This window comes from Stegodyphus dumicola, chromosome 2 (genome assembly GCF_044657685.1).
Source record: "Stegodyphus dumicola isolate Sdum_Otavi_A_Nest chromosome 2, ASM4465768v1".
Taxonomy (NCBI): domain Eukaryota; kingdom Metazoa; phylum Arthropoda; class Arachnida; order Araneae; family Eresidae; genus Stegodyphus; species Stegodyphus dumicola.
The window spans coordinates 281,935,632-281,941,631 of record NC_140769.1 but is presented as its reverse complement, the minus strand read 5'-3'; the positions used below and the strand labels follow the sequence as shown (position 1 = coordinate 281,941,631).

Genomic DNA, 6,000 nt, shown 5'->3' with positions numbered 1-6,000 from the left:
CCGTCCATAAAATTTTTTAATATTAAAACATTCATCAGATTTTGGGTTCAGTTAAAAAATAGGTCTCATATAAAGAATTCCATCCAATTTCAAGTATGTACCATAAACCATTTTTAAAATATCGTGTGCGCAAGGTGGAAACGTGACGAAATATTTTGTCACAAAGCGGATTAAATTACAAAAATATTTGTGGCAACACAAACTTTCTGGTTACTAGTTTCCAAAGCAGCTATATTATGTAGTCAGCTGTAAAAAGTTGAAAGTAATTGATTTTAAAATAAATAAAATATCCCAATTCTTGCAACAGTCATATATTCGAAGGGTGTTAAGGGGTTTAATGTGTATGAGCCCCCTTAATCTGCATGCAAACGTTGTATAATTATCAACAGTTTAAAAGTTGTTTAAGTGCGGCTAAGCTTACATTTTTTTACCATATCATCCATATTTGTTTACACTTAATTTCGAAGAATAGTGAATTAAGCTAGCCGAACTGCTTGTTTTTGGGTAGAAACTCTAATTTTAATTGTAAATATTGTTTTTTAATTGTTTTAACTGTATTTAGTGTTTTATGTTTTTCTATACTTTTCAATTTTTAATGAAGATGTGAGTTTGTATGTATTTTTGCCTTGCCGGGAAGTGAAAGCTGAATTTAATTGAATGAGAAATATGTCTCTAATGAAATTCGACAAAATATGTTTAAATGAAAGGCAGGACAAAATGTGTATAATTAATATTCCGTACAAGTATAATCCATGTGCTATACGCATCGGATTTTTTAAAAGTAAGATAAAAATAAATGAAACATAAAAGATAACATACTTGAAAGAAGCTAATGTGTTGTTAACGATAAGCTGCCTCCAAACACAAATTCATGATTTCTTAAATTATTTCAGTATGATTTTAATATATTGTAAGTTAGAAAAATACAACGAATATAGGAGGAATACGAGAACTTTCCAATTTGCATAAAGCAGCCGTAAATAAATTTAATGCTAAATTAAAATTTGCATTTTTAGCATTTCGGTACTTTGGTATTATCGCAACCGCCTGAGTAGAAGTCGCCAAATCGATAACTGTAACTTTGAATAAGCGAAGTCACCATTTTCTTACATGCTGTCTAGGTTGTATTGGAAAGGGTGAAGGTGAACTGCAATATTTTTGGTCTTTAGTTGAATTTTGAAACATGCCTTTGTGAGTTTTGCCTTCAAGCGAAGAAATTTCTGTGAAATATTTGCAGGAATAAAAATGTTTTGCCACAAAGTACAGATTCGCGTTTGATGATGTAGTGTTTTGGAAAACAAACTTTTTAGAATTTGAAAAAGTTGCACCGCACACGTCGGCATGCGAAGCGGTAGTTGGTTTCGAGAATAGTCGTCTGCCATTTATTACAGTATTCAGATTTATATACCACTGGAGCAAGTATAAATAATTGCACGCTGGAGTTCAAATTCGTAAATTCGTAAGTAGTTTTATACGTAAATGTTTTATCGGTTGCCAATGAGTTTCCTCAAGTTTGAATCTTATATTAAGTCTGTTTGCATGTAATATACTATATTCGCATTAAATATGTATACTATTTAGAGCATAAATGACGTTTATATTTTAGTAAGTCTTTTAGCATTGATAACGTTTAGAAGAACAACTACAGAGCTTCGAGTAACTCTTCTTTTGGTGTATACCGAGTTATTAGTGTTGAAAATGTTTTATTGATTATAATTGTCGCATAATAATATTAAAAAAAACTTGTATTGTTGAAATGTAGCAAAAATTCTAGAATTTTTCTCTTGTATTGTTACCTCAGAATTTTTACTTTCTTATTTGATATTTTTTGCTTTCTTGTCAGTGAGTGTACATGCGCAATCAATGCCAAAATTAGACCTAAAATTGTTACCCATTTAGGTTTAATCCTAGTATCCGGTGCACACGGGATTTGGCTTCTTTTGGCGACTTTATGATGAGCAGTAAAAACGGGACATAAACGATGAGTAGTAAACGGGTCATTCAAAGAATATATATCGTTATATATAGTATATATTATGTATTTGGCTCTAGTGTAGAATTGGGTGCCCCTTCGATTAGCGACAATTTTTTGTAAAATTTTGGCGATGAAATCGTATTTCTGGTTACCATGATAGTGTAACTTTGCTTTAGCATCCTGATTTTTTTAAAATAAAAATAGATTGATGTGTACATGGACAAATTTAAACAGTGCGCAATGCCTAGCTTGTGCAATTCTGGGAGGTTTTTTTTAAGTGAAAACAATCGATGTGTACATGGACACACAGTTTATGCAATTCTTTGACTTTTTATTTTGGTTTTGTGTAGCGGCCATCTTGAAATTGTGTCTTCCTGACGCCGATCTTGCCGTCAAAAAAGAATCTCCAAAAAACAAGGGGCACCCAATTGTAAACTTTTACCATGTATTTACACACATAGTGTATAGTATATAGACGTTCTTTGGATCATTTTTGGTGTTGGCGATAATTTTCAAAATCGCGCCAAGGCTGCAGGATTTTACCCAAATTTACTTACTAAAATTTTATTAAAACTTTTATTTACTAAATATTATTTAATTAAGCATATTCTTCCTAAAAATAAAAGCGTTGCTTCGTAAATTTTTAAAAATTACAATATTATTGTGGTGTTTACAGTTTCTATTAATTTAAAAGGAATTAATTAAAGAATGTAAAATGGTTTTTTTCAAGTAATGCTTAACATTTTTGCGTGTGTAGTATGCACTGGAAAGTTTCATTCTAAATTTCATAACCTAGGTTTTATTCTCGTCAAAGATTTCCGAATTTTCGCGCTCTAAACAACATTAGCAATTGCCGATAATGCGGAAGATGCTGTTTACTTTCTTGTAATAAGAATGATTATTAGAGCATATAAAATGTGCAGAAAGTTCGTGCTACCTTCAATCGTTTGAATTTAATACGTAAAATTTATTGTTTAAAACTAGAAACTGTTAATAAAAATTTTACACACATTCATTTCAATAATCAACTCGTAATTTGGATCAAAGGCTGTCCTTAAACAATCGTTAGTAAGTCATTAAGTTCCCTTTTTCGAGGAACGTAGAAATGACGATTAACTTTGATTTTATAACATTCTTTGTTGACCTTACACAACCTTGCACAAATTGACGAAATTCGCGAAATAATGTGAAGTAGAAAAAATGATGGCGAATCTTTACATTATGGTAACTTGGCGATAATTTGGCGACCAACCCTGCTACAGCAACCTGCTAGTTTTGTTTTGGACGCCATTTTGTTTTCACGAAGTAAAGGCATTTTTTTTTTTTAACTCAACATTTTTTCCAGCAATCTGCTAGCCGAGTTACGTTTATACTAGAACTTTTATGGAACATAAATGCTTAATCATGACGAAGATTAGGTGCGGAATTGGGAGAAAGTGCAGAATCGCAAATCGCTTCCCGCGTTTTTAAGAATCGCACATACACGGTATCCATGTACACGTCGACCTATTTTCACTTAAAAAACATCCCAGAATTTCACAAAAATGGCATTGCGCACACTCTTGACTTTATCTATGTACACATCGACCTATTTTCACTTAAAAAGTCAAAGAAAATTGGCAAAAATCCAATTCTTCTTACTCTTGTAAAAAGCGCCAAACAAATAAGTGGGCGATTCTGCACTTTAGCAGCGAAATTGTTTCTAAGTGCTTATTAGCTACAATCACGATCGGAATTTTCCGGAAAATGTCACATTACATGTCTCATGATCTCTTATTTCTCTGAGACAAAATAATATATGATTTGAACTGTGTACTTCTCAGATTATTGCTAAAGTCCTAGCTAGTAACCTTTATCGCCTCACCAAAATGTCGCCAAACTACCTGTTACCATATTCTAAAGATTAGCCAAAATGGTCGGTAGAGTAGACTTTAAGGTACCCCTTGTATTATGGCAAAGTTGTTGTTTCATTTATGGTAGCCTGAGTAGTTGAATGTTATGGAAACCCTATTGTGACGTAATCGGGTGCGTGATTCTGGGAAATTTTGAATCATGGGATGTTTTGCAAGCGTTTTTGTGTTGTGTGTTAAAACTGTTTAGATGGATTTGAATGGGTTTGTAGGAAGAGAGGTTCAGATGGTCACTATGTGAAGCACTCGATCAGTAAGACTCTACCTGGTTTGCAAAAAGTCATTTGAGTATGTTTGATATTTTGATTTTTACGTGGCTCTGGGTGTACGAAGCGAACTCGAAAATCGTGGTAAGTGAATATTTACTTTTGGTAGTGCTTATATTATAACATGTTTTTCCTTTTTTGTTATTTTATTGTTTGGTTTAAAAAGTATTTTATTGAGATTATGTATTTTTTGTTTGCCTATATTGTAGAATTGGGTGCTCCTTTGATTGTTTAAGTGAAAATATATCGATGTGTACATGGACAAAGTAAAGGGAGTGCGCAAAGCAAGTTTGTGATATTCTGGGATTTTTTTAAGTGAAAATAGGTCGACGTGTACATGGATAAAATTAAAAGAGTGCGCAGTGCAATTTTTGTGCAATTCGGGGATTTTTTTTAAGTGAAAATTGGTCGACGTGTACATGGATAAAATCAAAGGAGTGCGCAATGATCATCGATTTTGTGCAATCTTTCACATGCCCATATTCGTAGGAGGATGACGTCATTCAAAATTCGATGGCTCTATGTACCATTGTTTTATCACAATGCGAGAAATATACGTACATTTATGCAGATTTTTCATTATTTAATTTCTTCCAATATAATGCAGGGTGGCAGCAGTTTGAAAAGTGAAACGGACATTTATAGTGAACCAACGCAAAACGAAAACAATAGTCCTTCAGGGGCAAAGAACCTTTGAACTAATAACCCTTCTGGGTTAAAATGGGGGAGGAGAAATAGTTGGTTTGTTAAATCTGTTACGGCAAATGCGAAAGCTATCCGTCTGAGGAGGAAATTTTGTTATTAATCTCACTTGTCTCAAGTATTCGGAACAAGCCCAGGATCAAGAACTGACCTACTGGCATTCCAAAGATTTTTAATTAAAGATAAACATCAATATCCAAAGTTTCAGAAAATTATGCAACGACTCTCTTCCTACGGCCTAGATCTCTATGGCCTATCAAGTGTAAGTCCACATACAGTTTAAACTTAGTGAACTTTTACATGCTGTGATTATGTAGAAAATGGATCCGCTCGTGAACTTTATAAACTGCAATAAACCAATATATCTGAAATAACCCATGGACACCTACCTCTTTAGCATTATTATAACAATTCATTTAACATTGTGTTGCCAGTACTAATTATAATTATCTCATTATGTTTATTTGTTTATTAATTATGTTTATCTCCTATTTTTGTTGAACCAAATCAGATGTTCAATTTATCTTGTGAATCTCAAATTGTATTCCTACTATTTTGTAATCTACTTATGCCCTACACCATTATTTTTAATAAATACTGGATGCGGGGCGTACTGTGGAATTGCACGATGTACCATAATAGGCAAACTTTAGACCTTTTGAAAAGCTTCAGTCTATGCAAATTCTTATAAAACTTGCAGTTACACTCCCCCTTTTTTTTTCTCTCAAAGAGTTAGTATGGGAAGGCATTACCAGTTGACCTATGGTACATCGCTGGTGTCCCCCATACTTTTACCTTTACCATAGGGTCAAGGAATACAAGATTGTACCTCGTACTCCTTGCCACGATTGACCACGATAGACTAGGTGGTAATCCTACGTGTTCTATAGCACCCTAGAGGTGAGAGGCAATTTCGTCCCAATTCTGAAGGAAAGCACCCTCAGGGAGGCATACCCGAGGGTCTCCCTTCACCCCTCTTCACTACCAATAACTTCTCCGGAAGACTTTCGGCTCTCTTCCCTACTTTGAGTGCTCCCAAGTCACACAGACATTATACACTTACAAACATCCACGCCTTCTCCAGGATTTGAATCAAGGCCCTCCAGTACTGCAGCCAGTGTTGATAACCATTTTTTCGTTTAGGCGG

At 33.9% G+C, this 6,000-nt stretch overlaps 1 long non-coding RNA gene across 2 annotated transcripts in view; it reads left to right on the top strand.

Moving 5' to 3' along the window:
* Positions 1-1,132: 1,132 nt before the first annotated feature.
* LOC118189240 (uncharacterized) overlaps positions 1,133-6,000 on the top strand; it is a 111,906-nt gene continuing 107,038 nt past the window's right edge. For both annotated transcript variants that reach the window (XR_004758228.2, XR_015039906.1), the window contains exon 1: positions 1,133-1,459. This is a non-coding gene — a long non-coding RNA (uncharacterized LOC118189240). The remainder of the gene's footprint in view (positions 1,460-6,000) is intronic.